Consider the following 15,081-nt stretch of genomic DNA (forward strand, 5'->3'; position numbering starts at 1 on the left):
CTAACTGGCCTATAGTTACATGATGTTTTTGTCCCTTTATGAGTTAAGTTGTTATACAGCAGTTTTCAATCCCCTGGGACTTTTCAGAGTCTGTAGTACTCTTAAAAATAACTATCAGTGCATCTGTTATCTCTAGCTGCTTCTTTTAAAATCCATACAACATATCAGATTCAGGGAACTTAGTTTTTAGTTACTTTTCCTCCTTATTGTATGATGGTAGTTATTGTGTTTATTTCATCCTCCACTTCCCTGTTCGTTATTTAATTTGGAATGTAATCTACCATGAAGACTGATGCAAAGCTTTCATTCAACTCCTCTGCCAGTCCCTGGTTCTCCCTCATTAGCAAAAAACTCTGACAGACTAGGTAATAAAAGCAGATTTCCATCCAAAAGATAATTAGTGAGCCAGTTTTTTTTTTGTTTTACAATTGTTATACAGTTGCCATTACTGCTATGGAATTCAAATTTCACCATCTGCAACGGTAGAATTCAATGACATTACCACTAACTCACTATCTCCCCCTGGTTTCACCAAATCACAGAGACTGATTTGAACTAATTCAAATATACTGAGTTTCTTGCACTTTAGGTATTTACATTTTTCCTCCTAACTGACATTGTCCAACAGCTGAATTTATACACAATTTGACGTGCTTTACGTTGTGATGTTGTATTTATATTTTAGCTAAGCTTTCAAATCAACCAGCACTATTCACTTAAGTTTTTATTGCCTGATTGCAAACCATCACCTCACCAAATATCATCCATCACAAATAAAATTTTGCTACGATGCAATTCACAGGTCATTCAACCTGTGAACTCTGCCTGTGTAATTTGTATCACTCCCTTCCATGCTCCTCCTCTTCCCATCATTGCTTCAATGTTTATCTATAATTTATTCTTCAATTCTGATGAGGGCCATATATCTCAGATTTAATTAGCAATCTTTTCTCTTTGCCAGTGTTGACTGGTGTGCTGCTTACTTCCAGCATTTCCTGACTTTTATTGAGTGCACATGAGTAGTTTTTCCTTCTATATAATAAGAGAATAATTCTGTTCTTAACTTCAAATGTGAGGGACAGGAATAGGGATTTAAATACGTTATTGTTCAAAGGTTCGTAACTCCCACAGGAATTCCACATATGAGAAAAAAAGTTTCCCAGTTCATCCTTTTGGTCCAGTAGCTACTTCAAGTAAATACTACTTCAGCTTTCGAAGTACACATCTCGGGGATAATGATCATTAAAGTGATCTACATGATATGTGCATTGTTAATTGCTGCTGTAAAACTGGTAAATTATCAACATTAGTTAAATGATACTTCAGTTAGTTATAGCTCTGAGCTTTCTCAATCACAATACAGTTCCTTATCAACTGTTTGAGCTCCCCTTACTTAGTCTTTTCTTACTTCTATAATCTTCAAGTTATTGAAACCAAAGACTGGAGATCACTCTTGCTTAATTATGCTCTTTTTAAATTATGGTAGTCTTCAAAGTGGACATTCAATCACTTATGCATATTAAAAAGTCTAATACAATCCTCAATTGCAATCTAAATTGCCTAAAGAACCCAGAACATTCAAGATTGGTATTTGATGTAGAATGAGTTCCCATTTCCCTTCCCCCCCTCTCTTTGTTTCAGATTTGCTGGCAATTAGGCCAAAGTTCCTAGTCAAACCTTGGCAGCTCACTATGTTTCACTTCCTTTAGAGGTGGTAATTCAGATTCTTCATCAATCACCTAGAATTCTAGTTGGCAAGAACAACTTGAGAGAAAAATTAGCAAGAATTTTTATTGAATACCTCCCCCCATTTATTCCATGTTGTGATTGAACCAGTAAAGCCTGTTCATTTGTTAAATCATAGATTTCAACTACTGACCACATTCAACTACTGAACACAGAATTTTCAAAGTGGATAATCATACTTGTTAGTGAATGATTGATGACAACTGAGCGAAGTATAGTCATCAAACACAACAGTTGAGGTTGTTTTAACCTAAGTGCTTTAGTTTCTTGAATGTGTCCTGCCTATATAAACAGGAGAGCAATATTAGAGAGGCCTCTCGAACTTGGCTTTCGAATAGCTTTTTGCCGCGTGACTCTCCAATATATATGGGTCAAAGGTCTCAGTTGAGGTTGCAGAGGTTTTCCTCCTCACATTTTGGGATTTTGATCAATTGTTGTTTCTAATCTTTCTTGGAATGCGGGCATTACAGTCAAGGCAAGCATTTGTTGTCCATCCTCAAATGTCCTCACAATGCGAGTGAGCTGCTGTCTTAAACTGCTTCACCCTGTCAGCAGTGTTAGGAAAGGGAAAGGATTTTAATCCAAATACAGTGCAATATAGTTCCAAATCAGGGTTGTACATGAAGGTACGTGAAGGTGGTGGTATTCCCAAGTATCTGCTGCCATTGTCTTTCTAGATGATAATAGTTTTGTATTTGGAAGGTGCTGTCTAAGAGGCTTTGGTGAAATTTGCAGTGCATCTTGTAAATGGTACACACTGCTACTGCTGAGCATTGGAGGTGAAAGGACTGAATGTTTATGGATGTTATGCCGAACAAACATTGTGTTAGGTTGTGTCAAGTTTCTTGAACGTTGTTGGAGCTGCATTCCAGGCAAGTGGGAAGTTTTCCATCACAGTCATGACTTGTGCCTCGTGGACAGGCTTTGGGGAGTTGGGAGGTGAGTTAGTTGCTGCAGGATTTCTTGCCTCTGACATGTTCTTGTAGCCACAGCAATTTAAATGGTTGGTCTAGTTCAGTCTCTGGTCAATGGAACCCTCTCTCCTCCACCACCACCACCACCTTCCCCCGCCACCCAGGATAATGATAGTATGGGGCTTCAGGGATGATAATTCCATTGAACATCAAGGGGAAGGGTTATTGCCTGACAGTTGTCAACCCATGCCTACATATTGTTCACTCCTTGCTGCATTTGAACATGGACTGCTTCAATATCTGAAGAGTCATGGATGCTGTTGAACATTGTACAATCATCAGCAAACAACCCCACTTCTGAACATATGGAGGGAAGGTCATTGATGAAGCAGCCGAAGATGGTCGAGCCTACGACACTACCCTGAGGAGTTCCTGCACAGATGTTCTACAGCTGAAATTACTGAGCTCCAATGATGATAATCATTTTCCTATGTGTCAGACATAGCTTCAACCTGCACAAAGAGTTTCCCTGAGTTCTCATTGACTCTAGGACCACAAGAGCTCCTTGATGCCACACTCAAGTACAGTCTTGATGTCAAAGGCAGTCATTCTTTCCTCACATCTAGAATTCAGCTCTTATTAACTAAGAACCAAATTGCATGCATATTTATTGTCTACTGTTCCAATCAATGTTGCTTGAAGAGATGATAAATGTTATTTGAATTTATAGAACAAAGCAGAAGAAATCAAAGTGTTCCATAAATAGGTCTAAGAGGTCCAGCCAAGACCTTGGTTGAAAAATGCATTTTGGGGATATTTTAAAGTGAGTAATATACTGCAACATTCACTGAAACTTTTGACAGCAGGTTTCAAATCCTTAATCTTCACCATCTAGAACAAGGGCAGCAAATGCATGAAAATAGCAATAACTGCAAGTTACCCCCCAAGCCTCACACCATCCTCACTCAGAATTATGTCTTCATTCATTAATCATTGCTGAGTTAACATTTTGCAATCCCCTTTGTATCAGCAATCTTGGTATACCTATACCATATGAATGCAGCAGTTCAAGAAGGTAACTCATTACTACCTTCTGGGCAATAGATACAGATCCAGTCAGCAATGCTCATATCCCATCAGTAGTTTGTTTTAAAAGTAGAGAGGCTAAAAGTTTCGAGGACAAAGTTCTGGAAAGCAGGGCAAAGGTAGTGGAAGGCATTTATATTTCTAATTATACAAAGGCAGCAGATGATCCCCAAAACCCTGTATGACTGGAACATTTATGGAACAATACAAAGCTGACAGAAACTTCAGATATAGGTGTGGAGCATTGTCATGGAGGGATTTATAGTCAAGAATGATTTTCAATTAATTTCATTGGAGAATGTGGAGTAAACATTAAACCACAGAGTATTGAACAAACTTAAGTTAATGATATTGAACAATTCTCCAATCTTGACAATTCGGGTATTCATTCATTTCAATTGGTTAAAGTTGTACTTATTTGCTTTTTCTTGAAGCAGAACATGTTGTCAGTCATCTGGAATTGTTATGGATTCCAACTTGAGTATACTGCCAGGATTGTTGCTTTCTTCAATTTTATCTGACAGTTATAATCAAAGTTTCTGTGTACTTACTTCACTGCTTTTAAATTGGACAAACTGTCTGTTCACATTAGTGGCAACTTTCCTTTTGTTGCTTGGAGAAGGCACTTCTAGCTATTTATGGTGGCATTGAGGGTCACCTAATCCCACTAATTGACAGTCTTACAAAACAGGACACTGAGTCCCACCCATCTCATGTTGACTTAGGTTATTTTTGAGCAGGCTAAATGGAATGTTTTAAAATGTAATACAGATGTTGGAAGTTGCAATAACAATTAAGTCTACTTTTTCACTCTCTCTGGAATCGTGCCATTTCTGGTTCTGGGCCATTTTAACAAGTAGTGAAGGATACACAAGCTGTCAACAAGTTTTTCTCTTGATAGATAAGTCAGAATACAGCAAAAGGCCTTGTTCATTTAATTCAGTCTCATAATAACGTACTCTAGGTTAAAAGGTGTATTTCCTTTATATCAGTGCTGCATGCTTTATATTATATAACGAGTAATGTGACTTGTTTAAATCTAAAGTTAAGCTTGATTTTTCTATTTTAATTGTACTACAGTTATGTGAGTTGTAATTTGACTTGTGCAGTCTGAAACTTTCATCTTTCACTGATAATGCTATCAACACTGGGGAAATGTCAAGAGTGACAGTTATGATGAACAAGAGAGACAGTGATGGAGAAACTGATTATGCAGCTGTATTTAAACAAGACGTACTTGAAGTAGGTCATATTTTTAAACTGAATTGAATGACATCTGACGTGACTGTCTGCTTTTCTTGTCATACTAATTGTATCATACAAAGGGAGGCTGAAAGTGGCCTGTCAAAGTCTAATTTTGGATTTGCAGAAAGGAGACATTATTGGTTTTATGTTTTGAATTGAAACAATAGCCAATGCTACTTTAAAACAAATTCCAAATTGGAAATAAAAGAAGTTCATATGATTCAAGTTACAGGACATTAAAAATACAACACAATTTCCTAGTGGATTATATAAAGAATGGACACCTTTTGAAGACAAGGAATTGGTATCCACAAACTTCGATATGGGTTAACAGCACCATTTTTCTCATTCAGTTCATCTCATGGAGTCATACAGCTTTGGTCCCACCTATCCACGCCGACCAGATATCCCAACCCAAACTAGTCCCACCTGCCAGCACCCGGCCCATATCCCTCTATCAGAGAAATACCTCCCACCTCATACCCTCACCCTTCATCAGCTCAGTCCTTCCCTCCCCACCTATTCCTACCCTTCGCATTTCCCTCCACTTCCCTTCACATCTTTCCTTTCCTTCCATCGCCCCACTCCTCCCCCTCATTGCTCCCCTTTCCCCACCCCAACCTCATATTTCCCCTCTATTACCTCACACCTCCCACTCCCCTCCACCTGACTCCTTTCCTTCCCTTCCCTGATTCCTCTCCTTCCATCCCCCACTCAGCCCTCCACTCATCAGACTCCTCTCCCCTCTCAAAATCTAGCCCTCCTCCCCTTCCCTCAAACTTCCATGACAACCCAACTTCTCCCCTTTCCTCACCAAACTCCTGCCCATCTCAAACCCCCCCAACTCATGCTCTTTCCTCCCCAACCTCCCCCTACCTCTTCCACCACCATAACATCACCCTCCACCCACCCTACCCACCGACCTTCCCCTCTTTCTCCTTCTATGTGCTCCCTTCTTCCCCTTCTTGTGCCTCTTCCTCTCTGGGAGCCTGGTCAGACCACAATATATTTGTTCGGATCAAGACACCGCCATGGAGGGAATGCACCAAAAGGGCAATGTATCCCCAGTGGTGAGAGGACTAGTTTCAATAAATATTGCTTTCTCAGCTTTGAAAAGACATGATGTCAACAAGTTTCAGAGGTGAAGTTTACTGCAAGGGATTTGGAGTATAAAGAGTATTTAGGGAGTGTAATGATCGTGGATGTATTGATAATCATCTTCAAAATTTTATAGATTCTTGAATGTTGCCTACTGTTTAGAAAGTTGCAAATGTAATTTTACTATGTAAGTAAAGATGGAGAAAGAAAATGAGGAATTAGAGACCTGTAAGCCTGTCTCCAAGCTCATGTTCTTCAAGGCGAGAGTGTTATCTGCCCTCCTGTTTGTGTTTGCTAGTGAGATCCTCAAAAGTAACAGCAGGTTAGTTGAATATGATTTCCCTTTAATAAATCCACGTTAACTCTGCCCAAACAGGTTATTATTTTATGTATCCAGTTATCACGTCAGTGATAAAAATCATAGGTTTTTTTTTCCTTCAGTAAGTGGATTTATTAAAAGGAAATCATATTCAACCATCCTGCTGGTGCTTTTGAGGATTTGAGCAGCAGACACAAACAGGAGGGCAGATAATAATATGGCCTTGAAGAACATGAGCTTGGAGACATGTTTATATCAAAGCCATCAAACACTGTTCCTCAGATAGTTAAGGATTGAGCTGGAGCAATGCAGGTGGCATTGTGTTTCATAATAGATGTCTGTCTTTGCCAAGAGGAGGTTTCAAAATATTTAAAATGATCCTCGTTGTCCAGTGTCCTTGTTGCACAGTAGGTACAGACACAGAACTGACTTGAGGGTAGGGGACAGAGGGTAATGGTAGAGGGTTGCTTTTCAGACTGGAGGCCTGTGACCAGTGGTGTGCTGCAAGAATTGGTGCTGGGTCCACTGCTTTTTGTCTCTTATATTAATGTTGAGATGTGCACAAAGGAGGTATGATTAGTGGGTTTTCAAATGACACCAAAATTGGAGGTGTAGTGGACAGCGAAGAAGGTTACCTCAGAGTACACTGGCACCTTGTTCAGATGGGTCGATAGACTGAGGAGTGGCAGATGGAGTTTAATTTAGATAAATGTGAGGTACTGCATTGTGGAAAGGCAAATCAGAGCAGGACTTATACACTTAATGATAAGGTCCTGGGAGTAATGCTGAACAAAGAGACCTTGGGGAGCAGGTTCATAGTTCCTTGAAAGAGGACTCACAAGTAGACAAGAAAATGAAGGAAGCATTTGGTATGCATGCCATTATTGGTCAGTGCACTGAGTACAGGAGTTGGGAGGTCATGTTGTGGCTCGACAGGGCATTGATTAGGCCATTTTGGAACACTTCATTCAATTCTGGTCTCCCTGCTATAGGAAACATGTTGTGAAACTTGAAAGAGTTCAGAACAGATTTACAAGGATGTTGCCAGGGTTGGAGAGTTTGAACTATAGGGAGGGGCTGAATCGGCGAGGGCTATTTTCCATGGAACATAGAGGTTATGGGGTGACTTTACAGGAATTTATAAAATCATGAGGGGCATGGATAGGATGAACGCAAGAACCTTTTCCCTGGGGTAGAGGAGTCCAGAACTAGAGGGCATAGGTTTAAGGTGAGAGGGGAAAGATTTAAATGGGACCGAAGGGGCAATTTTTTCAGAGGGCAGTGCGTTAATGGAATGAGGTGTCAGAGGAAGTGGTGAAGTTTGGTACAATTACAACATTTAAAAGGCTCCGAGATATGTGAATACGAAGGATTTTGAGGGATATGGTCCAAATACTGCCAAATGGGACTAGATTAATTTAGGATGTCTGGTCAGCATGGATGAGTTAGATCGAAGGGTCTGTTTCCATGTGTACAGCTCTATGATTTTCATATGAATGCGTAAATACATTGACAATGGTTTGGAGCTCACCCACTTCAGTGTCAACTGCATACTGCAGTTCAATGGAATCTTCATGGAGATGAGGTGGGGTGTTACAGTGAAAAAAAATTAAGAACAGCATTGGATGCAATGACACAGACCCTGCCTTACCCAATTTGCGCTTGTATTGATGTTGTGGTGGATGAATTGATGAAGATCATAGATTGTATGTAATTATGCAACAGGAGGAGGATGGTGATAAATTTCTGCACTTAGCCAAATTTGAGGAAGACACTCCATCAACCCTCCAGGTTGACAATGTTGAAGACCTTTGTGAAATAAAAGAAGGCCATGTATAGAGATTGCTGCTGCAGACTGCCCTTTCCTTGAACTTGTCTTGCTGTGAAGATCGTGTTCACTGTGCCTCCTGATGGACACCATCTGCATTTTGATTCCAGGAGCTTTACAGCTCTGGGGAGGAGGCAACTGAGGAGGCTTCTTGAAATTTCACAAACTGCCAGAGGAAGTGGCAGATACAACAGCTACAACATTTAAAAGACATTTGGATAGCTACATGAATAGGGAAGTTTTAAAGGGATATGGGCCAAATGCAGGTAAAATGAGACTAGTTTAGTTTGGTAAACTTGGTTAGCATGCATGGTTTGGATGGAAGGGTCTGTTTCTGTGCTGCATGACTCCATGACTCCATAAGCCTCCCTATGGCAGACAGCAGTGCTTTGTTTTACTCATTTGTGAGTCTTGGGAGTCACTGGTTGACCTGTCCCTCGTTGCCATTGAGAAGGTGTGGTAAGCTGCCTTCTTGAACCATTTCAGTCCACATGCTGTAGGTTGACCCACAATGTCATCAGGGAAGGAAATCCAGTACAGGTATTTTGACCCAGTGAAGGAACAGTGATATATTTCCAAGTCAGGATGGTGAGTGGCTTGGACAGAATGTGCAGGTGATGGTGTTCCCATAATCTGCTGCCCTTGCTCTTCTGGATGGAAGTGGTTGTGGGTTTGAAAGGTGCTATCGAAGGATCTTTGGTGAATTTCTACAGTGCATCTTGAAGATAGTAAATACTGCTGCTACTGAGCATCAGTGGTGGAGAGAGTAGATGCTTGTGGATGTGATGCCAATCAAGTGGGTTGCTTTGTCCTGGATAGTGTCAGGGTTCTTGAGTGCTGTTGAAGCTGCACCCATCCAGGCAAGTGGGGAGTATTCCATTGCATCCATGACTTGTGCCTTGTGGATGGTAGACAGGCTTTGGGGAGTCAGGAGATGAGTTGCTCACCACAGTATTTCTAGCTTCTGATCTGCTCTCATGACAAATTCAGTTGAGTTTCTGGTCAATGGTAAATCCAAGGATGTTGATAGTGGGGAATTCAGTGATGGTAACACCAATGAATATCAAGGGGCTGTGGTTGTTTGTCTCTTAATGGAGATGGTCATTGCCTGGCATCTGTGTGGCACAAATCTTACTTGCCACTTGTCAGCCCAAGCCAGGATATTGTGCAGATCTTGTTGCATTTGAACATGGACTGCTTCAGTGTTTGGGGGGTCGTGAATGGTGGTGGACATTATAAAATCACCATCAAACATCCTCATATCTGACCTTATGGTGGAGAGACATTCATTGATGAAGCAGCTAAAGATGGTTGAGCCGAGGACACTACCCAAAGGAACTCCTGCAAAGATATCTGGAACTCAGACAAATTAGCTCCAAAAACTACAATCATCTTCCTATGTGCCAAATATGACTCCAACCAGTGGAGAGTTTGTCCCCTAATTCCACTGATATCAGGTTTGCTAGGGTGCCTTGATGCCACACTCATTTGAGTGCAACCCTAATGTCAGGGGCTGTCACTCTCCTCTCACCTCTGGAAGTCAGTTTTTTTTTGTCCATATTTAAACCAAGGCTGTTAACATTGTTGGTCTTATCTCCATTCTTGGATATGGTCATGATTACAGATCTCAGAAATCCTATGGCATTCTCTCCTCCTTACAGATGAGGGAAAAGAGGTTGTGCATTTATACCTTACATATATACATTCTCTGTTGTATTTTAATACTTCAACAGGGATTCACCAGCTTCACTGGTTCTTCAATGTCAGATGGCTTTTCAACCTTATGTCAAGTGGGGTTGTGCTGAGATGTTGGTAGGTACATTAAGTGACATTTCGGTGAAGGCACTTGCTCTGAGGACTGAGTTTTGGTTGAGGAGATCTTTGAAGTGGTCTTTACAATGAGCACTGGCAGTCTCTGTCTTTAATGAGTACCACGTCATTCCTGGCTCTCAGTGGAGTAGGTCCTTTCACGCTTGGGTTATAGATGGTTTTGACTGCACTGAAGAATTCATGAATGCCACGAGTGTAACAATTTGCTGGATTTCCTGAACTCTTTTCTGTTGGACCTTGGCCTTCATTTATCCATAGTCCTTTATTTCCTTGAGTATTCTTGCAGTTCAGGAATGCCTTACACTTGTCATACAGTTGCTGCTGGTTCTCCTGGTCACTCTTATCAAACCAATATGAATTTTTCCTGGTGAATAAACCAGAAATATTCTCATATATGTTGTTAATGATGGATTTTAGTGCAGACCAGGTGCTATTCATTGCATGTTCATTGATCATCACCAGATTGGTTGGGAGCCACTGGTTGAGTAGGTATTTCTTCTCAAACACTTTGAATCCACTAACATTGAATTTCCAGTGGCAGTGCTTCTGCCATCATTGCCAGGTTGATGGAGATAGTAGCTTGGTTTAGGCAATGGTCAGTTGGACAATCATCAGCTTCTGTCTTGGCATAGGTGATGTGAACATCTTTGTGGTCCTCACTTAGATGATGCAGGTGCCAGTCAGGAGTGAGGGTGTTTCCAAAAGGTCTTGGTTTTGTCTCTGTGAGGAAATAGCATGTAACCAGACTATGTTCTCGGAATTTCACCGTTGCTTTCACAATGCCATCCTTGTCTATCACATCTTTCCAAACGTTTGTGCCCCTCTCAATTCTGGCATTGAATTCATCAGGGAGAATCAGCTTGTCTGCCTCTTTGGGGGGGATTAGTGGATGTGATATATTTGGACTTTCAGATTTGTTTTCAATAAGTTTCTTAATACTGTTGAGCAAACAAGGTTTATGAGTTGGATTTAATAAAGTAGCATGGATTAAAGAGTCAGAGTTGTACAGCATGGAAACAGACCCTTCAATCCAACTCGCCCATACCGACCAGATGTCCTAAATTAAACTAGTGCCATTTACTGGCCATATCCCACAAAATCCTTTGTATTCATGTACACATCCAGATGCTTTTTAAATGTTGTAATTGTACCAGCCTCCACCACTTCTTCTGGCAGCTCATTCCATACATGCACCACCGTCTGCATGAAAATGTTTACCTTTAGTTCCCTTTTGTATCCTTCCCCTCTCACCTTCAAGCTATGCCCTCCAGCTTTGGACTCCCCTGCCCGAGGAAAAAGACCTTAACCATTCACCCTATCCCTGCCCTTCATAATTTTATGTACTTTAATAGGTCACCCCTCAACCTTTGACATTCCAGGGAAAAAAACTCCAACCTATTCAGCCTCTCCATATTGCTCAAAACCTCCAACTCCCACAACATCCCTGTAAATCTTTTCTGCATCAAATGGTTGATTATAGAAAAGAGAGGGTAAGAATAATTGAGTCGTGCCAAGATGACCAGGTGAAGTACCACAAGGATCAGTGCTTGAGCCCCAGTTGTTCACAATCTATGTCAATGTGGGAATCAAATTTAATATTTTCAAATTCATAGATGACACAAAATTAGGTATGAATGCATTTTGTAAGACTAATACAAAGAAGCTTCAAGGGGATTTGGACAATCTGAGGGAGTGGGCAATGATACAACCAATGGAATATAATGTGAATAAGTGTGAGGTTATCTATTTTTGGTAGGAGAAATAGAAGACCAGAGAATTTCTTAAATGGTGAATAATTAACAAGTATTGATGTCCTAATCAATCTGGCACCTAAGTCATTGAAAGCTGACATGAAGGTGCAGCAAAGATTCTGAGTAATCCAAGATGGAGGATGGGAAAAATTCCTGGCTGTAGCAGGCTGCTCCCTTTTGAGGTATTTTAGCTGCTGGAGGTGATTTCCTTGAATTCCAGGAGCAGTAATTACTGTTTAATAAGCTGCTGCATTGTTTTGGAACTTTGGAGAAAAAAAAGTCAAAACAACAGCACTTTTGAAAAGGAGAGGAACAGACAAAGGAAGCACATGGTGAGGTCAGTGCAGGAGAGAGAGAGAGAAAGAAACCCATACTGCTAACTGACACAGCAGCGAACCTGCACAGTTACTGCCTTTGCTGTTTGAATTCATATATTGCTGGACATCAGAGTGCTTCTGGGAAATTAACAAACAGTGAAATTCACAACTAATCTTGGAGGAACCTGTTTGGGAGAGGCCACAGCACATAAACAGATTAATGAATATTTTAAGCGTGGGCTTACAGTAAGTCTGCAGTAGTGAGTAGAGTGGGTTCATTCTTAATTATATGTTATATTGAGATATGTCTTTATTAAACTTAAAAGTATTAGCCATAAGTATTAATTTAAACTGGAGCAGTGTTTTGTAGAGGAATAAGACAGTGCTATTTTCTGGGTCTGTAGATTGAAAGAAGCAAAAATGGCCTTTAATAGAGTGATATGCTCTTCTTGTTGAAGTTTAGGGAGAGTTTACAGGTTACTGAGGATTATATCTGCAATAAATGCTGTGGTTATGAATCCTATCAGATTGAATAGGTTGGTTGGAGAGACAGAGGCAATAAGGAATTTACAAGAGCAAGGGGATGTGATGGATGGCAGTTATAGGAAGGGAGAAAAATTGCAGATACAGTCACATTGATAGGTTAACTTCAGGAAAGGTAAAAGAGGTAGACAGGTAGTGCAGGGGTCTTCTGTGGCTATCCCTATTTCAAATAAGTAAGCTGTTTTGGAAAATGTAAGGGGTGATGGATCTCAGGGGAACGTAGCACGAACAGCCAAGTTTATGGTACTGAGACTGGCTCTCATGCAATGAGGGGTACATCGGGTTCCAAGAGATCGATTGTGTGAGGGGATTCTCTAGTTCAAGGTACAGACAGACATTTCTGTGGCCTGCAGTGAAAAATCAGAATGGCGTGTTGCTTCTCTGGTGCCAGAATCAAGGATGTCTCAGAGAGGGTGCAGAATGTTCTCAAGGGGGAGTGGGGCCAGCAGAAGGTCATTGTACACATTAGAACCAACCAGCATAGGAAAGGAAAAGGTTGAGGTTCTGAGGGGAGAATCAGAGAGTTAGGCAGAAATTTAAAAAGAAGGTCCTCGAGAGCAGTCATATCTGGGTTAGTCCCAGTGCTAAGGCAGGAATAGGAAGATAGAGCAGATGAATGCATGGCTGAGGAGCTGGTGTATGGGTGAAGAATTCACATTTTTGGCTCATTGGAAGCTCTTTTGGGGTAGAAGCAATCTGTACAAGAAGGACGGTTTGTACCTAATTCGGAAGGGGACTAATATACTGGCAGGTAGATTTGCTCGAGCTGCTTGGGAGGATTTAAACTATTACAGTGGAAGGGGGTAGGACCCAGGGTGAAGAAAGAGATCAGTCTGAGACTGGTACAGTGGAGAAAGGAAGCAAGTCAAACAGTCAGGGCAAGCAGGGACAAAGCAAAGAACAAGGTAGGACTGATGAAGTAAACTGCATTTATTTCAATGCAAGGGGCCTAACAAGGTAGATGAACTCAGGGCATGGTTAGGAACATGGGACTGGGATATCACAGCAATTACAGAAACATGGCTCAGGATGGACAGGACTGGCAGCTTAATATTCCAGGATACAAATGCTACAGGAAGGGCAGAAAGGGAGGCAAGAGAGAAGGGTGCCTGGTGCTTTTGATAAGGGATAGCATTACAGATGTACTGAGGGAGGATATTCCCAGAAATATATCCAGGGAAGTTATTTGGGTGCAACTGAGAAATAGTCAGAGGGAAATTGAGAAACAAATTTGTAAGGAGATCTATATCTAAAGGATCCTATATTCAGCATTCGAGTTCGACCTTCCAAAATGTATGCCATTTCTCAGCTCAGCTCTGCATCTTGTCTATGTCACAGTGCAGCCTGCAATAGCCCTCGATACTATCAATGGCATCTCCAACCTTTGTGTCATCTGTAAATTTACTAACCCACCCCTCAACCTCCTCATCCAAGTCATTCATAAAAACTATAAAGAGCAGAGGCCCAAGAACAGAGCCCTGCGGGACACCACTCAACACTGACCTCCAGGTAGAATACTTTCCAACTACAACCACTCTCTGCCTTCTGTCAGCCAAACAATTCTGAATCCAGATAGCCAAATCTCCCTGTAACCCATACTGACTTTATGAATGAGCCTACCATAGGTAACCTTATCAAATGCCTTGCTGAATTCCATATACACCTCATCCACTGCTCAACCTTTGCTGACCTGTCTTGTCACCTCCTCAAAGAACTCAATAAGGTTTGTGAGGCATGACCTGCCCCTCACAAAGCCATGCTGACTGCTATGCTTTTCCAAATAGTCATAAATCATATCCCTCAGAATCTTTTCCAAACCTTTGCTGACCATAGACGCAAGACTGACTGGTCTGCAATTGCAAGGAACTTCCCTATTACCGTTCTTCCTTCCGATCCTCCAGTAGACTCCCGTTGAGAGTGAGGAGGCAAAGATCTTCGCCAGCGGCTTAGCAACCTCCTTTCTCGCTTCCCAAAGCAGCCTAGGATAAATCTGGTCTGGCCCTGGGGACTTATCAATCTTAATGTTTTCCAAAGTTTCCAGCACATCAACTTCATCAATCTTGATCTGGTCAAGCCTGTATCCCAGCTCTGCAAAGTTCTCATTCAGAACGAGGTCCCTTTCCTTAATGAAAACCGAAGCAAAAAACTCATTTAGGGCTTCCTCTATTTGCTCAGACCCCACGCACCAGTTCCCTATGCTATCCCTGACTGGCCCCACCTTCTCCCTGATTATTCTCTTATTCCTCACGTATGAGTCAAATGCTTTCGGTTCTCCCTAATCCTTCTTGCCAAGCCTTTTTCGTGCCCTTCCTTGCTCTCCTCGGTCCATTTCTGAGCTCCTTTCTAGCAAGCCTGTAATCCTGTAAAGCTGTGCTAGATCCTTGCTTCCTCCACCTTACCTAAG

This window comes from Chiloscyllium punctatum, chromosome 1, assembly GCF_047496795.1.
Source record: "Chiloscyllium punctatum isolate Juve2018m chromosome 1, sChiPun1.3, whole genome shotgun sequence".
Lineage (NCBI taxonomy): Eukaryota > Metazoa > Chordata > Chondrichthyes > Orectolobiformes > Hemiscylliidae > Chiloscyllium > Chiloscyllium punctatum.